The sequence below is a fragment of the Mesoplodon bidens genome (assembly GCF_964165515.1).
Source record: "Mesoplodon bidens genome assembly, chromosome: 8".
Taxonomy (NCBI): domain Eukaryota; kingdom Metazoa; phylum Chordata; class Mammalia; order Artiodactyla; family Ziphiidae; genus Mesoplodon; species Mesoplodon bidens.
In genome coordinates this window covers 109049201-109073744 of record NC_138165.1, presented here as the reverse complement: position 1 = coordinate 109073744, position 24544 = coordinate 109049201, and the positions used below count along the sequence as shown (strand labels likewise).

General features: G+C 52.4%; 1 protein-coding gene and 1 pseudogene across 7 annotated transcripts in view; one reads left to right on the top strand and one right to left on the bottom strand.

Moving 5' to 3' along the window:
• Positions 1-24544, bottom strand: part of AGAP1 (ArfGAP with GTPase domain, ankyrin repeat and PH domain 1) — a 566346-nt gene that overhangs the window by 395057 nt on the left and 146745 nt on the right. The gene's annotated exons all lie outside the window — the stretch shown is intronic.
• On the top strand, positions 19636-20171 carry LOC308621705 (large ribosomal subunit protein eL21-like; annotated as a pseudogene). The gene has a single exon. The product of its transcript is annotated as a large ribosomal subunit protein eL21-like (transcript).

Genomic DNA, 24544 nt, shown 5'->3' with positions numbered 1-24544 from the left:
TAACCAACATTTAAAAAATATGTATTTCGGAGAGATGAAAGAGGCAAGTACATTTCAAACCAAACAAAACGAAACAAAAAAAATCAATGGAACCCCAAATCGTATCCTCTTTCCAAGGGGTCATTATTTTTTACCCATGCCACCTTAAACAGAAGAAATTATTTTTCATTTTAAAGGAGAGTAAGGGTTCTCACATACACAGCACCCAGCTCTCCCCACTGGCCAGGGTGGCAGCGCGTCCTTCGGAACAGTTCCTGCCACTGGCGGGGGGGGGGGGGGCACCACCAAGCAGGCAGCAGCTGCCAAGGGGGTGGGGGACACACATGGTGCCCTGCTGCCCTGAGCCTACAGGGTGGCACACACTCACCCTTGCCCCTCACCACCAGCCCAGGTCCAGTGCTGTTATCAATCTCTATCTTCCAGACGAGGAAACCGAGGTACAGAGAGCTTAGAGAACAGGCTCAAGGACACACAGCCAGAAAACGGCAAAACCAGGCGTCTGGCTCCAGAGGCCTCGTTCTCAGCCAACAAGCCGCACGTGCCCCGTGACCAGTTTGAAAGGGCTTCACAACACACCTATTACCATCCCAGTACGAAAACACAAGCAAACAAAAAATAGCCGAGAAGCATCACGGTATAAAATACGCACACTCTCAGACCCTCTGCCAGACGCGACGTGATGTATACGTCGGTGGAAAACAACACATTTCCCCAATAATCTAATTCTGAACCGATTCCTCTGTTAATGATCTACTCCTAAAAGTCAATAACCCACCAGAGCTGTAGGGCATGGTATTCCTTAGGCGCTGGTCGATGTTAGCGGCATATGTAAAAATTACGATAACTGTATTACATTTCTAGGTGCTACATAGAATTCAACATTTCCTCCTGTCTCATAAACCTGAGATCTCAGTTTAAGGATGGGCGGGGGCAAAGCTAAAAGCCCTGTACAAAGACAAGCTCCCTCCCAAGTGGCTCTGCGTGTGTCTGGCTGTCTTGGGAAAAGTGGATGCACAAGGCAGTTAACTCAAGTGGGGCGGAACTGAGCTGAGGACAAAAGCACCAGGCTTGAAATAACTCCCTTCCACTGCCATGCACGCATGCTACTCCCGGGGAGGAACACAGGACAGTCGTGGTGGGTGAAAAAGGGGCGAAAATTCTCAAAGAGGTGAGCATCTTGACCAGGTAAAACGGGGTGGGACAGCAGCCCCCGGGCACGAGTCATCTCATCTGGTGCCCGCGGCCCGGCGTCAGCCCAGGCGCACAGATGGGAAAGCCCGCCCGGAGTGGTCCAGCAGGTGCTAGGGGGGTAATTCCGAGCAGAGCCTCCGGGGGCCCACAGTCGCTCTTCCCACCGGGCCATGAGCTTTTCCTGATGCGGCCTGAACAGGACAATCTGCAGAAGAACTGTCAGGGCAAACATTCCAGCCAGGGTGAAGCTCCGGCCACGGGGACTCGGACTGGGATGCTACTTGAAGATGCGCTGCACGCGTCGGAAGCAAGCCAAATGGACGTCACCTGCTCCCGGGCAGAGACAAGGCCCCGGGAAAGGCCAGGCTTCCCACCTCAGGAGGCCACCTGGGTCCCCTTTCACTGGCACGCAGAGAGCCAGAGGACAGGCCTGAGGGCATCACACATCAAGGGCCACATGGACATCCCAGAGGGTGCATCCCAGGTCGCAGCTTCCAGAAAGGGCTACCATGCCCTTGACCCTCGAGACACCGGTACCCGTGCAGACCCTCACTCCACCCCACCTTCACTGGGTTCAGGCCCAACGCGCCTCCCACCGCTAGATCAGAGCCTCACAGTCTGCCCAAAGCTGCTCAGTTGCTTCACGTCTGAGCCTCTTTCCAACAACAGAGCAGACTTTCTCAATCTCCCACGAGCATACACTGAATTAGCACTCTTCAGTCTTGGGGCGGGGTGGGGGTGGGGGTGGGGGGGCCCATCATGGGCCCAGCTCCCTGCACTCTGACCTCTCCCATGTGAGCCCCAAGTGCCTCTCACCAGGGTTACCTGCTGGCACGAATGATGAACAGGTTTTATGACATGATCTTATACTGTTGAGCCTCAGTGCTTTCATCCAAAGCAGTAGTACTTGATGTACAAAAGAGTGGAAATACCAGCTTGACAGCAACACAGGTCCAAAGACACCATCTGTATCATGGTGTTAGAAAACTTGAGTATTTGAAGATAACATGGAATGCTCCAAATGATCTTGATTACACTCCACCCCACTGAACAAACAATATGTTGTATCAGTGCTCATTACTCTGAAGGCTGTAAGTCATTGCCAAGAGGAGGATCAATCACTGTTCAATAAAATAGGAAGACGGGGGCTTCCCTGGTGGCGCAGTGGTTGAGAGTCCGCCTGCCGATGCAGGGGACGTGGGTTCGTGCCCCGGTCCGGGAAGATCCCACATGCCGCGGAGCGGCTGGGCCCGTGAGCCATGGCCGCTGAGCCTGCGCGTCCGGAGCCTGTGCTCCGCAGCGGGAGAGGCCACAACAGTGAGAGGCCCGCGTACCGCAAAAAAAAAAAAAAAAAAAAAATAGTAAGACGGCTTCTTCTAGGGATGCAGACAACTCTGGTTTCCAGACAACACGCTCTCCAGGAGGAAAGCACAAGCAGGGATCTCGAAAGGCAGGTTGAGGACGCAGCACTCGGAATAGCTCTCGGAAATAAACACATATTTGGCTCGGATCAGGAATGAAATGAATCCACATGCTACTAATGGAGTTAACTCCTCTGGTTACAGGAATCAAGAGGGGAAAAAAGATTAAGCCCAAGGGGGAATAAAAAAAAAAAAAGACCACTGTGCTCTCCCACTTATAAACTGAAGGTACAATGGTCAACAATTTAAAAAGAGGTAGTTAACTGGGAGATAACTAGAAAATACAGGGTGAAGTAGTGAACACAAAATACAAGGTTAATTCATACTTGTGGCTTTGGAAATGCATTTGCCCCACCTGGGCCAGCTTACATGTGAGAGCAACCGTAAATCCAAGCATATCCACGTATTTCATATGTTCCATCTTTGGGTCTTTTGTAAAACATACTACAGGCAATCATTCTAAAGCAAAGCTATTCATTCTGGCCTTCCTGAGAATCAGCCACTGGGATTCTAAACACCTACTTAAGTAACGAGGCAGATGGGGCTCAGGGCAGTGAAATGACTTCTCTGGGCACCTTGCGCCCAAGTTTGGGGCCAAGACCAAACCAGTGACTCTGGACGCCGCGCCTTCTCCACGTGGCAACTTAAAAAAGTCTCCCACGATAAACAGAACATTCCTTCCTGCCACCATCGTCGACTTACTCACATACCTGAAATCAGTTTTCAAGGCAAGAACGCTAAGAGAAAGCAAAAAAGAAAGAAGCACAGGCTGCGAGAGAATCACATTAAGATCACCCTGGGACATCACCCACCACCTTGAAGGCAGGACAAACGGCTTCAGTACCATGAGGGGCTTGATGGCCCGACATGAGCCCAGGAAGCACAAGCTATGGCGGCAGCTGCAGAGTGGCCATGGGGCAGGGGGGACGGGACAGATCATTTCCCCTAAGTCTCAGGTGAGCCAGCTGAATAAAGCAGCAGTCACAGGTACAGCCAGGTTTGGGGGGGCAGGGGGAGCCATGGAGCAGGTAGGAGATCAGTACAAGGAAATTACAGACAAATATACCTCTCTGCCTGTAAGTTTGGGAGAAAGCTGCTTCCTGAGAGACCAGGTACAAAAATCACCAAAATCCTAGATCCTGAAAGGACTCTTGACCTTAAAAACTAATATGGGACTTGAAGACCACCAATTCTAAGCCCCAGACAACGAACACGGCACCCCTTCCAACATTCCCTGACTAGCCTGTGCTTGGAAGCCTCCTGTGACCGGGAACACTTCACACAGGGAAGCGGCCCACTCCTCAGGTGAGAGCTGGCTTGTGAGAAGCGCCTGCCTACCTAGTTCTGAGTCAACCTGGTCCTAACGCATTGCACTCTCCGTGCTGACTGCTGCGTCCTTCTTATGGCTGCTCCTCAAAACCAGGAGACAAGTCTCCACGCTTCCAGGCTTCCCTTGCAAATTAAAATTCCCCAAGTGTCTTCAACTGAACTTGGCTTCCAGAGACTTCCAGGAGCCAGATCAAGCATGTAGATTAGGCATCTTCTGTTAAATGCAAGAGAGGCCAGATTCTCAGAAGGTTGGCATTCTAGTCTGGCAAGTAAAATAACCAGAAAAATAAGATATTCAGGTATCTGGGAGCTACGGATGAGCGCTGGGCACCACGGAGACAGCCTGCCTTGCTGCGTCCACCTCTCCATCAGTGACCAGGCCAGGGTCTAAGGGAGCGGGACTTAAGTTGCCGGAAAGCAAGTTACAGGTGTGCATCCCTAAGTCCCAAATCTTGTTACACACAGTTCACAGACCAACTGGCTTTTACATTGTTTTAGAGCCCTTGCTAATTGGAGCAGGAAGGTACAAGATGGATCAACACGCGCCGTCCCGACCCCATCCCCATCAACTGAAGAAGTGATATCTGAGTAATTCTGGTCTGTGTGAGAACGAGGGAGGGCAGGAGCTGCATCAGAGAGCCTGGGGGCATTGTTTCCCGGGTCAATTCTCAAGTGTCTGACGGTCAGCAGCACGGCTGAAAGAAGTCCTTGCGACGACAGGCACAGGGGCCAGAGGGAACACAGCTGCCCTTTGACAGGCATCTCAAACAGATGAATATCCACGCACACATGCATTTGTATTCCACTGGTACCCAAAGGCAGCCCTCGAAATAAAGGGAGTGGTCCTAAGTGCCAACCAAATGAAGGGCACGCTAAGTCAGGCAAAACCTTGCACCTGACGAACACACCTGACACAGACCCAGTGCTTCGTAACTGTTCTCAACAAAGGACAATGTAAGAAAGTAACCCGGGCTTCCCTGGTGGCGCAGTGGTTGAGAGTCCGCCTGCCGGTGCAGGGGACACGGGTTCGTGCCCCGGTCCGGGAAGATCCCACGTGCCGCGGAGCGTCTGGGCCCGTGAGCCATGGCTGCTGAGCCTGCGCGTCCGGAGCCTGTGCTCCGCAACGGGAGAGGCCACAACAGTGAGAGGCCCGCGTACCCCCCAAAAAAAGAAAGTAACCCTCTTTTTCCCTTTCACTCCCCCAAGTGAAGTGTGCCTCTTCAAATTATCTTCATTTGTTAGATAAGGAGAAGCCAAATGATCCCTTCCCAAGCCTCGGGCTGGTAGGCCCTGGTAATGAAGACGGGAACAGAGAGTCCCATCCTCCAACCTATGGAGCTTATTTCTTTGTAAGCTTTCCGAATCTTCAGATCCATGAGTGATGTTAGAATTGAAAACCAAGGTGAAAATGAAATGAACAAGAGATTATGAGAAAACAAAGGGTCAAGATGCATCTTTGAATTAAAACCAGCCAAATAAATAGATGTGTGCTAAGATTTTTTAAATTACAGGAGCACCTACAGGTTTCTCTTAAGTAAATGAACGGGAGAAAAGAAAACTAACAAATGTGAATGCCTCCATCAATGGAAATGTATGAGAAACAGAATGCCTAAGGCTGTAACCTACAAACAAGTAAATATCATCACCACACCACACTGGACTCTAATCTGAGCTGAACAAAACCTAGACCAAAACGATGGTGGGCAGATGGTACTTTCTCTCAAAATGATGCAAAGACAATAATCGCCCTTCTTTTTGCTAATCTGTTGACCTTAATACCAATTCTGTTCATCACCTGGGGATATAACTGCAGCTTGCAGCTGTACATACTTTATCTCAATTGTTGCCCTAATAAAAACCTTTTCTTTTGCATTATTTTACTCATTGTCAGCATTTTAAATAAATATAATTTTTCAAATAATTACAGAAAATAACAATAGCCTAAAGGCAATTTCCCATCATAAACAAAAACCTAATGCCAAAAAAAGAAAAAAAATACCTCCTGAAAACCATAACATCCTTTTTAATGGCTGACAGTGGCATTAGTCATATAGATCTGATGAACACGAATAATTTTTTTAGGAGTTAACTCTGAAAATCCCAACCAACTTGCTGGTGGAGAATCTCCTCTTTTCTACCTGGTAAACTCCACTGATCCTGCAAGACCCAAATCATTTTCTCTCTCTGTGAGGCCTTCATTCACGCCTTCCCCTCTTCAAGGACATTTGCTGCCCTTTTTGGGTCGCCCCCCCCCAGTCATCTCAGTTCCTCCCACAAACACCTATTACAAGTCTACGTGCCAAGCACAGTGCTCTTAATTCTACAAAAGGAAGAGGAAGAGGATGCCCAGGAGGAACTCACTGACTATTCGAACTGGCAGACAGCAAACAAGGTTACGGTTACACTTTAGGATTAGTGCTCCGATGGAGAAATAGTCATACCTTCCCCGAAGTATCCCATGAAGTTGTGACTCACGGGAACCTCTCCATCTCCGCCCACAGGCTACCGACCTTGGGAGTCAGGTGCCCTAGTAAGCCCTAGCGCTCTCTCTGCTCCACTGCAGATCACACCACAGAAACGCCAACGTTTGTGAATGCAACAGAACAACAAAAAGACTGAAAATACAAACAGTGGTACCAGTGCTTTACAGTTGGGTCTTATTCTTCCAAACAGAAGTACTTGATTGTATAACCGACCAGATGGCTGCAGTGGACCTATGTTAAAACTGGAGGATTTCTTTAGCAGATGTACTTTTGAACATCCCTTTGGGGGCAGGATATTCCAAGCCCAGCCAAGCCCAGATCACGAAAGATGCTAATAGGTGACTATGCTGTAACATGGGCTCCAACTCAAGAAAATAAATGTGGCAAGACACAGCCTAAGCCTCCCGTGCCTGCTTCGAGGGTCTCTGGCTGACCAGCGCAGCTCTGTCTGTACCCCAAGTGGGCTGCTCCCTCTCCAGGAAAACAATTCAACCTTACGACTAAAACGATGCGGATTTTCCTAAATTGCTACCTAGAGTCATTTATTAAAAAAACAAAAACAAAAACAAAACAAATGAAAAAAACAACATACACAAGTGAACTTCAAAACACTGAGTATGTAATTGGTTCAAAATGTCTCAGGGCTTCCCTGGTGGCACAGTGGTTGAGAGTCCGCCTGCCGATGCAGGGGACGTGGGTTCGTGCCCCGGTCCGGGAAGATCCCACATGCCGTGGAGCGGCTGGGCCCGTGAGCCATGGCCGCTGAGCCTGTGCGTCCGGAGCCTGTGCTCCGCAACGGGAGAGGCCACAACAGTGAGAGGCCCGTGTACCGCAAAAAAAAAAAAAAAAAAAAAAAAAAAAGTCTCAAATGAAAAACTTTAAGTTACATCCTTTCTTTAAAACCCCGTATGTCCTTCTCAGCAACAAATCAAGTTCAAAAATAAAAACGCATCAAGTTATTTCAGTCATTTCATTTCACTGTTGCTTCCCCTCTTACTGAAAGTTTTTTTTTTTTTTACTATAAACAGTCTATCACCCTACACAAATTGAGTGATACAAATCAACGGAATCAAAAATTAAAGAACAAAGCCACTCATCAAAATGTGCTGTCAAAAATCAGCTGTAAATCAGTAATTTAAAGAGCTAACCTCAGTCTGGGCTATCAATGAATTTATTGCTGTAATCAGTCCTCCCAGACAGCAACAGAACACCCTGAAAACACGTGCGGCCCTAGACTGGCACTGCCGGCAGCTGGTTCCAAGGATGCCGGCAGCTGGTTCCATCCATCAGCAGGCTGGCCGGGATGCAGAGGGCCCTCGCCAGAGAGTGACACCCTACGGTGTCATAAATCATTTATTATGTGATCTTTCGCTGTATTACATGATAGTTGTGTCAACAGACTCTGCCCTAATACACGCATATCAGATGACAGGAAACTGCCCTTGATCTGACATACGGACTCTCTGAAATGTTCTAGGGCTTCCCTGATATTGATAGTTACAAAGCTGACAGAGAGCAGCCACCCTGGAAGCTGGGAGGCAACTGTTACACATCACGGTGGGGGGAGAAAGCGGAAGAGCCTCAACAGACCAATAGGGATTAAAAAGTACGAGAGAATCATCCAACAACAACAGGAGCTTTTAATTCTTTCATCCTAATGCCTTGAATTAAGATTACAAGAAAACCATAGCTATGTGATGTGTGAGCCTGTGTGCGTTCTTAAAATAAGACTCTAACCATCTTGCAAAGGTACCTTGCCTAAGCAAATTAACTCTAAGAGGCCAAGTAAATAATAATAATTAATTCGGTAGTCTTTTAAAGTTATTTTCCTATAGTCAGTTCAAACTTTTAACAGCTGAAGGAGTGTAACAAAAGGAAAATTTGCCTGGTGACAAATCTCCTCTAAGGTCCTTTATACCTGAAAGGATGTCAAATTTTGATACAAAGTGGCTGAGATTTAAAACTAGTGACTGCTCCTCCTAATATATATAGATCACATTACAGGTCTGCAACGGCTTACCTGTAACTCTGAAATCCAAACAGGTCTGAAAATGGAAGCTTTGTTCACAAATGTTTAGCAGCCTCTTGGTGGCAGGGCATATGTATCATACCGAGTGTGAATATCTCCGGCTTTGCTGCATTTTGCTAGCGTCTGATTACAGGGTGTTGCCTGACCTCATGGCCAGTGTGCAGCCACACACACCACTTTACCTTCCTAAAATCCAAATTTTCTAAGTCCTGAAAATCCACCTGGCCCCATGGTTTAAGGCTCTGGGGACCTTCGCTCTATGGACATTCGCAGGGAGATTGAGCCTGGGTTCCACTGCATCTGAGTGTGTTACCTGAGAGAATTTTACCCTAAATTCAAAACTTCATTTAAATAGCATGTAAAATTTGCATAATCTGTGTCATAGGAAGCAAATATATAAAAAGTAGAAAAGTATGATAAAAATGAGAAGACCCAAAAGCTGTGGGGTGCACCTTTTACTTGCAATAGATACAGGCCTTACAGAAATCCTGAGAACGCTGACATTTCAGGTATTTTAGCCAAAGGCAGGTGAAGGAGGTAGTTTTGTGAGTACCTAGAACTTTGAAGTAAGGCCCCAGAGTTCCAACTGTGTGTGCTGTAACCTAGTTCGCTAACATTTGGTTTTTCTACACAACCCACAGTGCTGTTATTCTCCGATGAAGGTAATTCCACCCAGAAAAGGAATGGCCACAGGGACAAAGCAACCAAGCATTATTTTAATTATTACTCTTGTTATTATCTTGTACTGCCCTAGAGGGAAAAATTCCCATACACTTCACACCTTTACTACTCCAAATCTACTATCAATCCATTTGACAGGAAAGAAAACACCCAAACCCCAAAGCTTTTAACTTGTATCAACAGCCACCACAATGAAACACATTCTAAGTGCTGTCTGGGCCGGCTCCCTCCCCCTCCCGCTGAGGTCCCCCTCCCCCTCCCCCTCCCCCTCCCGCTGAGGTGTACCTGCCTGGAACCCAGGCAGCTAATGACTATTTTCTACAAAGCCCCTGAGAACAAAGATGCAAGCCTGCCATTAGAGGAAGAACCAGCTGCCTGCATATCTGAACTTCCACCGAACACAAGTGATGGCAGTGGCAGCTCCATACAAACCAAGTGTCTCAACAAAATAACTCACATCATTTTTTAGTATTTTAAGGGCACGTGGGAAGGGGCTGAGATAATGGTTGGAGTCAAACACGGTGCTTTCTACAGTATTCCAAGGCAGCTTAAAACAAAAGATGTGTGCAGCAAGTTAAGCTAATGCAAGCCGGACAACAGGTAACTTGCTGCTGCTATACAGCCTCCCTAATCAAACACGTCAGATTTTAACACTTCTTGCACATCGGACTGCTTGGTTTCCAATATTTTCTACCATATCCTGAGGCTCAAAGGGAGTGTATTAGAACATGACATCATCTGTCTTCAGTTTACCTTAAAAGTAACTTCAGTGAGGGCAGTGGTTCCTTTGTATTGGCTGGTTTTAATATACGCCCTCGGCAGTCAGCTAACCTGTGAAGCTCACTAAGGAGGAATATGCTCTCTGGGGCTGGTGGGTTAGCAGTTGAAAAGCTCTGATTGAAAAGCCCACATTGCAGTGCTTCAACTATCTCCATCTCGATCAGAAGCAGGCTTCTGGTAATTAGCAGAAGGGACGTTACTAACGATTTTTCTGTGGTGAAACGCCCAGAGGACAATATACTTAGGCATCCCCCTCACACCCCTCCCCACAAGAAGGACGCAACAATCTAGCCTAACCCCCTGCCCCCAGCCTCTTTAGGGCGATGCCCAGGCAGCACGTAGAGAGTTGTGCTGTTTCTGGAGGATTCTGACCCCCCAAACAACTACCAGAAGGTCAGCTGATACTTGCAAGAGAATATTACCACATCTGCCTCCAGAACCTTCCCTGTTGGAGGTCCAGAGAACTGAGCAGAGAGTAGAGAACGGAGATTTCAGGATCAGCTGCGGGACTGTGGTTTTCCCTGCTCGTGTGCTGTAATACGTTCCTAGGAAACAAGTCCTGGCCCAGACGAGCTCTCACCATAGGATGCCACTTGGCAGGGAGGCTGTGGGCACAGACCCAGCTCTGACCACTGGAGTGAACCCTCTCTACCAAAGGGTGAGAGCTGCCAAAGCAGCGAGGCCACATCGCAGCACTCACAGATGGTAGTGCCTACAGGGAGACCAGGCTTGGGGGCGGAAGTAGAAATTAACCAAGATGAACACCGCCTCTCCTGGCCACGCAGCACCACCTGCGTGGCAGCTTCCGGGACCAAGCCCCAGCTCCCTGCTGCATCCCACAGGTATCCCAGCCGGCAAGCGCGCGGTGCAGCACGAGCTCACGGGCCCGCTTATGGAGAACTGGCTGCGCCAGCATCTGCGGGAGAAAGGCACCGCTTGGCAAGGTGATGTCTCCCTAGACGGGCTCACAGTGGCTAAAGTGACAGACCCTGAAAGGCACCAGCACACGCAGCTGGGAGCAGGGGCAGTCCAGAACTTCCAGAGCTGCGGTATGACGGGGGAAAAACCGCAGTACCGGAGTTCAATTCCAGCACGGCCACTCGCCGGCTGCTGACCTGGGAGGGCAGGTCCTTTAGCCGTTCCCAAGTCCCGGCGTGTTCTGCCAGGCAGGCCGCTGCGGGGCCCCCGGCCGGTTCCCACCACTGCCCTCCCCTGCCCGGCCGCGCTGCCCACCTCTGCGCGGGGACCCGTCGATGCTCTCGGCGCTGGACGAGTGCGCGTCGGCCGGGGCCCGCCGCAGGCTGCTGAAGTAGCCGCGCGGCCGCGAGGCGCCGCTCCGCGGGGAGGGACCGCCGCCGGTCGCGCCGTCCCTGCGCGCGAAGATGCCACTGAAGAAGCGCAGCAGCCGGTGCTCCAACGCCGCGCCGGAGCCCGCGGCGGCCGCCCGCGCGCGCTCCAGCCGCTGCAGGTCGCTGTTGTCCAGCGTGCGGTTCTTGCTCTTGCTGCGCTCCCAGCGCTCCAGGTCCGAGAGCGCGTCGTTCTTGCTGAGCACCTCGCCCACGTCCAGGGTGTTGCGCTTCTCCGAGGCGGGCTGCCCGGAGGCCGCGGGCTCCAGGGCGGCCCCGGGGTCGGCCACGGCCTCGCCGCCCGGAGCCCAGGCCAGGCTCCCGGAGCTGCTGTGGCGCCTCCCGCGGCCCAGGGCCCGGCCCCGCGGCGCCTCGGGCCCGCTCCAGTGCCTGAAGCTGAGGCTGCGCCGCAAGGGCGCGGCTCGAGCCCCCTCCACGTCGGGACTGCCGGGAGCGGGCGAGCCGGTCCCCTCCTCCACTGCCGGGGGGCTGCCGGCGAGGGCCGTGGGCTCCGGGCCGCGTGCGCACGGCCGGAGCCGCCCGAGCTCCAGCTGCCCAGTGCTGCGGGTGCGGAAGGTGCGGAAGTCCCAGGCGCGAGGCCGGCGGCCCTCGGGGTCCTCAGCGCACGCCACCTCCTCCGCCTCCTCCACTAGCCGCCCGGGCGCGTCCGGGGAGCGCGCGGGCCGGGGCCTCCGGGCCGGGCGCGGGTCGGGGCCGCCGGGGCCCGGCGCGCCTAGCTGCTCCTTCCTGACCATGGTCACGGAGATGCGGTAGACGGTCTTCTTGGGGGGCGTCCCGCGCGGCATCGCGTCCGCGGGCGGAGACGCGGGTTCGCCGCTGTCGTCCAGCAGGTACATGTCTCCCGGGACCGCGGCCGCCGCGCCGCCCGCCGGGGCTCCGCCGCATCCAGCGCGCCGCGGGCCGGGCCGCACGGTCGGGGCGGTCGCCGCGCGCGGTGGCGGGGAGGGCGGGCGCGCCCGGACAGGGTCCACGCCCCCCGCTCGCCGCGAGGGCCGCGCTCAAGCTGCGGGAACGGCGCCCCTGGCGCCCGCCGGCCCGTGCACCGCGCGGCCCGAGTGCGGGGGTCCGGGACCGGGGCGCCGAGCCATGGGCCGGCGGGGCCGGGCGGGCGGGTGGTCAGGCGTGGGGACTGTGTCGCCGGCAGGTGCGGTCGCGGCGCGCAAGGCCCGGGGCGGGCGGCGGCGCCCGCGGCTTCATTGTCTACGGCGCGGGGCCCGCTCTCATCCTCGGGCCTTTTCTGCACAGTTCGGCGGCTCCGCAGCCTCTGCCACTCCGTGGGTTCGGGACACGCGGGCAGCTGCGCCGGCCACGGGCGAGGGTCTGGCGGGCGGCGGTTTAAAATGGAAATGCGCGCCGGAGCGGGGCGGGGCGGGCAGGGGCAGACGGGCAGGGACCGCGGGCCGCGCGCCCAGCCCGGCTGCCGAGTCCCGGGAGCGCGGCGGCGGTGGCGGCGGGCGCGCGGCTCGGCGGCCAGACCTAAGCGCCGGGATGGATCGCCGCCGCCGCGCGGACCGGAGCCTCCGGGGGATTGGCGGGGCGTAGTGGGGGAGGAGCGGGGGGGCCTTGCGCCTGCCTGAACCGACACTCCGGGGCTTGGCTTGCAAAAGCAAACAGAATATGGAGCATCTCTCACCTGCTGAGGGTTTATAGGAAAAAGCTCTCCTAATCAAGGAGCTTTTAAGGAGCGACTCAAAAGGCTTGTTTTCAAAAGCAAGGTATCTTAGGTACTTGTTGCCCTAACTACAGAGGAGCAAGTGCACCCCCAGGAAGGAGAGAAAAAAGAAGGGCCCAGGAAGGCAGCATCCGGCGATGGGGGTGCGGTTCACACCCGTGCCCTCCAAGTGAAGGACCGCGCAGTTTCACTCCTAGAATAATATTTTGGAGTCTTTTTCCAACGGGTGGGGAAAAACTCCTGACAGGCAGGCATTTGCTGTCTTGGATAACAGGCCAGAGAATACAGTGGCTAAGAGCAGAAGAAAGAAGGCTGCCTGTCCCAGCCCTGCTTGTCCATTTCCTTCCTAGAGGGCTCAGTTTTTACACCTGTCAAGTGGGGATGGAAAAGAAATACATAAACAAAAACCCAGTACCTAAACTCTGAGCATTCTTGTGAGGAATGAATTAGCTGAGACTATGTGCAGGCATTCTGTGTAAGTGCTAAATATTTACCATTAGTATTTTTTTTAATCAACAGGTTGTTTTTGTTTTTAAATATTGATTTATTTATTTTGGCTGCACTGGGTCTTAGTTGCAGCATGCAGGATCTTTTAGATGCGCATGTGGGATCTAGTTCCCCAACCAGGAATTGAAGCTGGGCCCCCTGCACTGGGAGTGCAGAGTCTTGGCCGCTGGACCACCAGGGAAGTCCCTTTACCATTAATATTTAGTGTTGATTTTTCTCCCATCATTTTCCCACCAGCTACACCTTGGCACTGTAGATACTGGTTCTTCATGTTATCTGACGCAGCACTATATTCACACGTACTTGATCAACACATTAGTTCTTCATGCTGTCCTGAACATAGATCTCTCTGTTTAAAAGCTTCAGAAGGAAAATGTGGTAAAGACAACGTCCACTCATCAAACCGGATGCTTTTACACAGCCTTCTCTAGGCCTGGAAATGCCAAAGACTGAGAGGCTGTTGCTAAGAAAAGTGCTCGAGGCCAGGCCAGGTGTGACTCTGGGATTAGACAGCTGTTCGCAAGTGCTGATTTCCCTTCTTTAATCTCTTAACAAGTAATTATGGGGCAACTACTGTGTTTATGGCACTGAAAAGGATAGAAGATGAATCTCGAGGTCTCTTACAAAGGAGGTTATAACCTAGGAAATCTGGATTTTACCTCAGAGTGAAATGAAGTATTTGGATTTGATGAAATAAACCTAAAGTTGGTTGAGTTTATTTTTAAAAAGATGCTTTGTGGCATAGAGGATTTTTAGGGCAGTGCAAATGCCCTGTATGATATAATAATGATGGATACGTGTCACTACACATTTGTCCAAACCTATAGAATGTGCAGCACTAAAAGTGAACCCTAATGCAAACGATGGACTTCGGGTGAGGATGACGTGTCAGTGTAGGTTCATCAGTTGTAACAAATGTACCACTCTGGCGGGGTATGTTGATGGTCCGGGATGCTCTGCATGTACTGGCGGGTGGGGCGGGGGGGGAGGATGTGGGAATTCTCTGTACCTTCTTTTCAGTATTGCTATGAACTAAAAACTACTCTAAAAAATAAGGATTATTTATTTTATTATGTTTTTTTATTTTTATTTTTTTGCGGTACGCAGGCCTCTCACTGTTGTGGCCTTTCCCGTTGTGGAGCACAGGCTCCGGACACACAGGCTCAGCAGCCATGGCTCACGGGCCCAGCCGCTCCGCGGCATGTGGGATCTTCCCGGACTGGGGCACGAATCCACGTCCCCTGCACCAGCAAGCAGACTCTCAACCACTGCGCCACCAGGGAAGCCCAGGATTATTTTTTTTTTAAGTACTTTAAAACACATTTGACCACCCTCAGTGGCTCTACCTGGACACAAAATTGCCACTGTCACAGGCTCACAAGCTCCATCCACCTGCCCTTGGCACTAAAGGATTCAGGAATGTGTCTCTCACATGTCCTCACTGCAAAGATGGGGACCCCAGGACAGATCAGTCTTACCTTTTGAGTTTCAATAAAAAGCCCCCTTTGATAAGACACACAGATCACCAAATTCTAGAGCTAGAGCCAGGCAGTAATCATCTATCAGAATGAGGTTTCTAGAACCCATAGGTTAGGGGAATGTGAAGGCTCAGAGAGGGTGTGTGCTTTCCCCAAAGCTATATACAGCTCATGGCTGAGAGCTAAACCTGGGGTCACACTGCCTGTGCCCATTTCCATGCTTCAACGTCATTTCTTTTGTCAGCGTTCTGCTTTGTGGACATCCGAGAGAGAAACAAATGTGTGACTATTACTGCATTTGACACTAATTGAACACAAATGATATCTCAACATCTCAGCAAGTTTTCACTTATTCATTTTTCCATTTGTTCATTTATTCATCAAATATATACATTGAGCATCTACTGTGGCACTCAGCAGTGAGAAGGCAGAGTCTCTCTGTCCTCTGAGAATTCACAAACCTGTGAAAGACGCTGCAGTTCTCAAGGCCAAGTGATGTAACATACAAAGACAGGAGGATGAAAGGGTGGTACAGGGCAGTGCCCAGCATGGTCTGACGGACGAGCACCCAAAGAGACAGTAAAAAGCCTCCAATTTTACAGCTGTAGAGACTTGAAGGTCCACCAGGTCTATAAGCAGATCAGCAATGCAGAGAGGCCAGGATCTCTGTTAGGACCAGAATCCAAGGCCCTATAACTTAGCCTGGCATCCATTCTCACTAGTAGTTGAGACCATGGCAACTTCCAAACACTGAGATGAATTTTAATATGAAATCAGCTGCCCCATAAGATATAAAATAGATCTTGTTATCGTGGGCATTCACAGAGCCCAAGGCGGGGAAACAGCATTTCTTTAGAACTCAAATATTGAACTGTTAGGGTCCTTCCAATCACTCCGCGGCTGTCTGGAATCCAGCCCGGGTTTTGCACTTTGCCGCCCGAGGATGCAGGCTGCAGAGTAGACGATTCCATTCTATCCACCTTAGAGAACTTGGAATCTTAGATGACACTGAACGAGGAGACCTCTTTCTGCTATAGCCGGTGTTGCTCACTATCTTCCAGTGCTTTCTGCCTCACAAGTAGCACCCATTTTCCATACCAATTGTAACGATTCTGTGTGAGGCCTGATCATCTGCACTGAAAAACCTGGGAGAATGGCCTCTCCCTACTGCCCTGGATACATGGGCTCTTCCGATGCAAAGAAGACAGAGAGAGGCTCAGACAGAACCTGCCCCTCCAAAATAGAAATCCTTTCTCACAGCCAGACCTGCCTTTGAAAAATAAAAATAATCATACTATATGTGTTCAGGTGGGTATGACCGCTTTATCTTCCTGTTGCTTTTTAAAGCAGCCCTGCTAGACCATTACTTCTTGAATTCTTCCATGCCATGGAGTATATCTGTATCACCATTTTAGCTTTAAAAAAAAAAAAAAAGAACGGAAGACTGTAGTCGATCTCACTGCCACATCAAAACCGAGCAGCCGGCAGGCAAGCAGGCAAAGCCTTGGCACTGCAGAGATGCCAATGTCAGAAAGGGAAGGACCACATGGGGGGTCCAGGAGAGGGGGCCAGCCCTACCTACGCCCCCATTCATCACCTCGGCAGCTGGCTTCCCTCCCTCAGTCCCAAGTTTATGAGATCCTTTGGCCACCCTCCCACGACTTCCCTGTCCCGGGCCATTTCTAGCTGCCCATAAATTAAACATCCTGCGTAAAAATACTACTTTGCAAGCTTTCCTAGAGCTGATCAGCCTTGTTTAAAGGAAACCCCTGGTAGTCAGCAGAGCCATCTGTTCCGCAAGCTGACTTTCCAACCAGCAGAACTTGCCAGCCGGTCATCACATTTACAGTATCCTGGCAGAACCACATCTGTGGGCAACACAAACCTGCAACCCGCTGACCGTGCCCTGGCCTCTGCACGCCCACCCCAGGAGCCATCAAAGGATCCCTCCCCCTGTTACAGGACACGTGACAGCCTCTTTTCTGGCAGCAGGTTGACTGACAGATACAAATAGGAAGCAAAGAAAGACATGTATGTTTTCCTAACAATTTCATGTTTTACCTTTTGGCAGAAGACTCGAGTCAGATCCTTGCAGGAGGAAGGGTTTCTGATCTAAGATCTACTGTGATGCTCAGCTTCTGCAATTACCCTGCCTGGGCTGAACTCATTAGGGGCCCCATTTTCCCTCATTTTATAAACTGCAGGTTCAAGTGGAACTCAAGTGAGAGGCCCTTGAGTCACAGAAGCACAAGGCACGTGCTCAGTCCCTGGGGCAAGGGCATTCAGCAGAAGAAAGACCACAGGGGGCCTCTGAGCACCTACATCTTACCGGCATTCTTCCTCAAGGACCGACAGCAATGCAGTCACTGCCAGCCTAACAACAGGACCGCGTGATGTATACGAATGCACAGACATCACAAGGCAGCGCCTGTGCTCCACACACTTCGGTTTTAACAGGAAGCCCCAAGGTGCAGCCTCAACAGGCAAGACAGCCACACTCCAGGCTTGAGAGTGGGGAAACCAGGTCAGTGACTACTGATCACAACTGAACTTGGTGTGACCTTAGAAGAAAGGGTTTTCTCAATCCATTGCCCGTCCGAAGGCATCCTCAGATCTGAGAATCAGGCGGTTTTGTCCCAGTGGAAGCCAGACAGCTGGGTGCCCCTACAGGTGGGCCGGGGCAGAGGAGGGGCCGGAGACCCACGCAAGCACCCTAGGCGGTAGCTCAAGTCCAGCTCAGTATCCTGCCAGCAAAGGTTTCTGTGGGGGGCCCTCCTGCGGATTCCAGGTGACAGGTGATCGATACAAGATGCTGGCGCTCGGCACCACACCTGCGCAGGGCAGCAGCGTGGGCACTCACACTTGACTTGCAGACGACTTCACGTTGAAGGTGAATCAGGAACAAACACCCTGACAGTCGGTGGACTTCTGACAGCGGGGGTTGACAAGTGTCACAAATAACCACCAACCAGAAGAAAGTGTTACATGTGATAAGAGGAAGGCGGGGAAGAGGAAGGCAGAAGATTATTATTTCTACCTGAAACACTCAAAAAAATAGGTTTCCGAAAGGGAAGCTGTATCTGGCCTTCATCCAGAGCAGGGTGTGTCCACCGCAGCACTCTGGGCCTTCTGGGCTGGGCCATTCTTGGTGGGGCGCCGTCTGTGCATCATAGGGTGTTCAGTTAGCAGCATCGCTGGCCTCTGCCCACTAGATGCTAGGAGCACCCCTCCCCCCGTCGGCAGATACTGGCAAATGTCTCCTGAAGGCAAAATGCCTCGGGCGGGTCCAAAGGCACAGGCGAGACACACCCACGTGAAAAGGGGACTAGGGGTTCTCGTCTTCCCAGCTTTTCATTTTACCATTTTATTAATTCAGCCAGTCCTGCCTGCCTCTGTTTGTAGTCATGGAAAGCTCCAGACACTCTCTCTAAAAAAAGAGAAGCAATGATTTCCTGTAGCCCTTCCCAAAATCCGAAGAATAGCAGGAGTTACAGGAGGCCATGACTGGTCCTCACTCTGTGACAGACACGTCATCAGTTACAATTAGTTTAAATGAATAAGTATCATGGATGTGATTAAAACGCTGGAAAGGAAAAAAGTGAAGTTTTGCCTACCTTAATTATTTAAAATCCAAAGCAATGTTGTATTATTTTTAATCAGAAAATGTCCTAAGCAAGATGCTTGTAGGCTTGGACCCAGGAGTGCCTTCCAGCACTGCCCAGGTGTGGACAGAGTACCTGAGGGCACGTGGGATCTCAGCTCCCGCCACGAGCCCCTGCAGGGACTTGTGCGCAGGCCTGACGGGCCACAGACCAAGGGCTGGAGGTACTCTGTCACACGGTCCGCTCCTGCACTAGCTCAGGGTGACATCACTCCATCCTTTGCAAATGGGAACCGCTGTTTAAATTACAGCAAGCTAGAGCTGGAAGAGATTTTCATTTGACCCATTTCACAGATACAGCAGCTGACTCCACGGGAAGCCACCTGCCCGAGGCCAAAGGTGGGGGGGCAGAGGAGAGGGGCCTCCACACAGCTGGATCAGGAGCCCCTAGGAAACCTCAGAGACACTTCAGCAGCCCAGTGAGGAGCAGTCTTGATTTCAAAAGTATGCCCCCTGTCAGTTACGAATAGATTCTCACTCCCAAATACAGGAATGTGTCAGAAACATCTTCGTGGTCTTCCTTGCTAAGTGTCAGGCAAAAGTGACTTAAGATGCTGATAGAATGAAAGCCAAGCCTGCTCCCTGTCACTTTATGGAAACAAATGCCGACACCCCATGGGGTGACAACCAGAGCAGCTCCCACCCTACGGTCACCCTTGCGATGCCAGACGCTGCGCTGCAGCCGGGGCTCCCCGCAAGGATGCTCCCCTTTTCCGGCCTCCAGTTCTCTGTGGCAGTTCAGCTGATGAGTCAGAAGGATTTAATCAAGGGCAACACACAACTTTGCACCTGTCCCCTGAACAGCTGCAAAGAAGCTCTGGAATTTGTGTGGAGAAAACCCAAGAAACTCCTACAGATTACCTAATCCTCCCAGCCTTCGAGTGCATGAGGGGCCGAGGGGCCGGGCTGATCTGGTAACGTTTTCCTCTGCAGGATCCACCAGAAGGGATTCCCCTAACAATAACATCTGCCCGATCGTCGACAATCAAAACCCAGGGAAGAGCCTTTCGGCCGGAACTGCCATTGGAACTGCCATCTTCCAGTAATTCGCCAAAATGACCAACACAAAGGGAAAGAGGAGGGGCACCGGCTACATGTTCTCTAGGCCTTTTAGAAAACATGGATTTGTTCCTTTGGCCACATACATGCGAATCTACAAGAAAGGTGATGTTGTAGCTATCAAGGGAACGGGCACTGTTCAGAAAGGAATGCCCCACAAATGTTACCGTGGCAAAACTGGGAGAGTCTACAGTATTACCCAGCATGCTGTTGGCATCACTGTAAACAAACAAGGGCAAGATTCTTGCCAAGAGGATTAATGTGCATATCGAGCATATTAAACACTCTAAGAGCCGAGACAGCTTCCTGAAACGGGTGAAGGAAAATGATCAGGAAAAGAAGGAAGCCAAAGAGAAAGGTCCTTGGGTTCAACTGAAGCGCCAGCCTGCTCCACCCAGAGAAGCACACTTCGTGAGACCCAATGGAAAGGAGCCTGAACTGTTGGAGCCCATTCCCTATGAATTCATGGCATGATGGGTGTAAAGAAAATAAAAGACCTGGACTATAAAAAAAAAAAAAACACAGGGAAGAGTCTGATACGGACCCTCCTAATAATAGCCTCTGGAGTAAAAACAAAATACCAGGAGCTGTCAAAGAGCAGCCACCTAAGTGTGTGTGACAACAGCTGGACGTTTACCAGGCTGGTCTTTAGATCCACGAACCCAGAGATTCGTAAAATCCAGAACTTCTGTGGAACTAAAACTCGAGGACACAAATAATGCCGTGGGAATTATTATCCGCACTGTTAACATAGCTCACCATCAAGAAAAACCTGTTTGAACAAGAGTTATCACGACTGCATCCTGTGTGGGATCTGGCTGCAGAGATACCTGGAAATCTTTCATCTGTGCCCAGGGGACTTGAAGGTTTGATATATTTTTCTCTAAGTGCTGAAAACAGCATGTGAAGATGCCTGTCCGAAGCCCAAATCCCCCCTCTGCCCCAAATCCGCAGTGGGAGACATGTGACCAGCCTCCTGCCTTCGTTAGCCAATGTGTCACCAGCTCCGTGGTCCCCAGGCTCGGAGGATAAACGCTCCACGGCGGCTGATGGCAGCGGCCAGCCCCTTGGTAGTTACAACTTGCATTAGAGCTCTGGGGACAGAAGACAAGTGGGTCGCCGGGATGAGTTCTGACACAATAAGATGGAATAGAACATCTATGTCTTCTCCTCATCTGCTTGCCACACACTGGTCATCAGCACCGAGTGCCCAAGGAGTAGGGGCGAGGGGTGAGGGGTTCCTGGAGCAGGAAGGTGGGAGGGCAGGGGGGCGCAGGGGAAAGGCAAGGCTGGGTCTCTAGCCCAGACAACTAGGGCAGCTCTGAGCTTCTTCACCTCGTTATGATGTTGTCCTACGCTTGCCTCCTTTCAAAGATCACCACCAGGACTTCCCTGGTGGCGCAGTAGTTGGGAGTCCGCCTGCCGATGCAGGGGACACGGGTTCGTGCCCCGGTCCGGGAAGATCCCACATGCCGCGGAGCGGCTGGGCCCGTGAGCCATGGCCGCTGAGCCTGCGCGTCCGGAGCCTGTGCTCCGCAACGGGAGAGGCCACAACAGTGAGAGGCCCGCGTACCGCAAAAAAAAAAAAAAAAAAAAATCACCACCAACCCCAGGACCTTCCATGAAAAAAGATGGACTGAGGGGGGAATGATACATAAATCAGCCACGGCCAAACAATCCGCAGGACTCAAGCTCTTCACTGCCTCCCCTCCAGCGTCACCGCTGTCCCCCAAGGAGTGTTGCCAGCACTGCTGTCATCTGCCTGGCAGTGAACCAGCACAAGACTTTCCAAATTTGGAAAAGGAGGTGCATGACGCCTAACCTGCCGGCTCTGGGCGCCACTGTGGGTGTATCTAGGGCAGCCTGAAAAGCCTCTAAACTACCAAGTCATATAAACCACCTAAGACATGACTAGTTGGCTCCGCAACAAGTGACGTGCAGAGCTGGGGTTCAGGTGCCATCCCTGCGTCCCTCTTCTCCTGTCACTGTCACAGCCACTCCACCCCAAGGGGGGCGGCCGGGAGAACCAGGTCACACACACCTGCCTCCTCAGCCCCAGTGGCCTTGTCCTTCACTGGCTTCCAGAGGCTCCTCCCACAGCCACGCCCAGAGCTAGCGCTGTCCTACCATCCTCGCCTCCAACAGCCGTTCTCTGCCCACAGCCCTCCATGCCGGCCAGCCTCTCCTTCCAGAACTGCACCAAAGCGGTTATTTTAATGGGTCCTCTCCTTCCCAATCCTTCAGATCCTTCTGTATCCGGCAAAGGCCAAGAGACATCTCATTGTCTACACCAGCCACGACCCTCCCAGCCCCTGGTGCCTCGGAGACCCCTGCTCCTGCGCTCCCCACAAAGGTGCGTCCGTCCAAACTCCACCCCACTCGACCGACGCTGCTCACAACGTGTCCACGGCCCGGCAGCACGTGGCGCCCACCCAACCCTCTGCATCTCCAGAAGGCTCTCGTGCAAGCTCAAGCGTGGAGGCACCGGGCCCACTGCAGATGCTCGCACAGCAGGAAGGGCTAGGTGCCAGCATCCTGCAGCCCTGGGCTCCCACCCACCCTCCCCATTCCAACTTTCCGGGCTGACCGCCTTCCCTGAGAACGCCAGGGCACCAGGCCCTCTTAGGAAGACTTCAGGCCAGCGTTCAGAGCAGCCTCACTCTCGAGCCTCACAACCACACCCACGTCTCCCGCTCAGAGTTGGCAAACGGACCCTGTACCATCCATCACAATCGTGTCCTCTCCTTCGGCCAGGCCAGCCCATGAAAATGCTTAATTATCTCCCAGTTAATAAGAAACAGAAACAAGAGCCTCTCCTCCATCTGCGTGCCCTTGGCCTCTGCCAATGTCCTCCCAACTCTCCTTCCTCCCTCCATTTCCCCATCCTCTTCATCCTCCACCGGATTCCCAGAGCAGGCGGGCCTGGCTGCCCCACGGCCCGGCTCAGCCCACTCTCGGGCAACCATCCTTTCTGCTGTGATCGGACTTTTAGGGCACAATTCCGCTGAGACCCCCAGAGACTCGTGTCACTTGCAGAGGAAGTTGCCCACTCCTGCACTGGTGCCCCAGGCCCCAGACAGCCCCCACTCGCCCCTGCAGTATACAGCCACCGGGGTGCCGGACTCCAAGGCCAGCATGGTGCAAACCACGTGTGACCTCGGGCAAGTGACCTAGAGTCTCTGCACCCAGTCTCACTTATGCAGTAAGGTGATAACCACAGGGCAGATGTGACAACCAAATGTTATGACGTCTGTGAAGCACCGGCCCCGGTGCTTAGAGCAAATGTGTGTCGTCTGCATCCCAAGAGTCTTCCCTGTAACCCATCAAACTGCTTCCTAGTCCTGACTCGCCCCCCAACCCAGTCTCACCACTGCCTCCTGCTGGGGCTACAGGATCAGCTAACTCCTCTCATCACTGGGGTCCGGGCTCAGGTGTCTGTGTGTGGCATCCCCGCCACACACACCTGTGCACACCCCTTCTGGGTATCGATCACCCTGCTCTGACCTGACATTTGCCATTTACATAACCACCTCCCCCAGAAGATGAGGGTTCTTGACATGGGGCCACCAACTTTACCTCTAAACCCCAGCCCTTATCAGCATTCTGCTCTAAGAAATGCTGCCTAACGGTTCACTTGATCAACCCAGGCGGCTGATCCAAGCTGAGTCCCGGAGGGGAGCAGTAGTGCCTTGGTCGGTCATCTTACAGATAACGGCAGAGGTCAGCTGACTTGCTGGCCCCGCCCCCCTCTGGGATGCCCCAGTTTATACCGCTACACCGCAGGGCCACCCAACCCCCTCAAAGTTTATCTACAAAGTCTCCAGCGGTTAGGGAAAGACACGGCGAAGACGGTGATTCATTTCTTCCCCTGGCCACAGAAAGCCTCAGCTGCAGCTGATCTTGGGTGGCTGCCCCCTGAGCAAAGGTGCCTCTCCCTTGGTGGAAAACAGGCAAACATGATGGGGGGGGGGCGAGTTCCCAGAGCCTGACTGCCTGCGGGGAGTGCCCCCCCCCAGCAGAAGCTTCATTTTAGGGAGGGGAGTGCTGGTCAGAGGGCAGACAGTCAGGAGCCTCGAGAAGGCCTTCCCTGGAGGGATCCCCTGGTAGGGCTGCTCCTTCCCCACCCACCCCTCGGGCCTGGGCCACACCCACTATGCAAAAGGAGGCGGGTGGGGATTCACCCAGGGGTCCCCAGCCATCGCAGGATGGGGGTGGTCAGCGGGGATTCAGCATACAGGGGCTACCTGCGGAGCACTGGGCCCTTCCTGAGATAGAAGGAAATGCAGGCTATTGAGCCAGGTGCTTAGAACACCCTCGAAGAAATACAACACCTGAAATAACTTAGAACTCTTTAAAGGGAGGCTACTAATGGGACCTCCCCCAGAGTTAATGCAAGGATCCAAAGGCTCTGAGCACCTGGCACTTCAGAAGTTCTCAAAGGAATGGTTTTCCGGCTTCCGTGGTGGTGCAGTGGTTGAGAGTCCGCCTGCCGATGCAGCGGACACGGGTTCGTGCCCCGGTCCGGGAAGATCCCACATGCCGCGGAGCGGCTGGGCCCGTGAGCCGTGGCCGCTGAGCCTGCGCGTCCGGAGCCTGTGCTCCGCAACGGGAGAGGCCACAACAGTGAGAGGCCCGCGTACCGCAAAAAAAAAAAAATAATAATGGTTTTCCTCACTTTTCAGAGGGCACATTCAGGGAAGCCGTCAGGAGCTGTGGAGGACCCACAGGGATGGCCACTCTGCAAATACCACATCGCTGCACCCAAACCGTCCGAGAGTCTCCAGAGACGGGACAGCTGTCACTGGAAATCTCTGGGCGCAAATAACGGTGACCTACTAGGCAGCAGAATGGTCATGCAAAAGGCCTCTTTCCCAGGAAGACCGCTC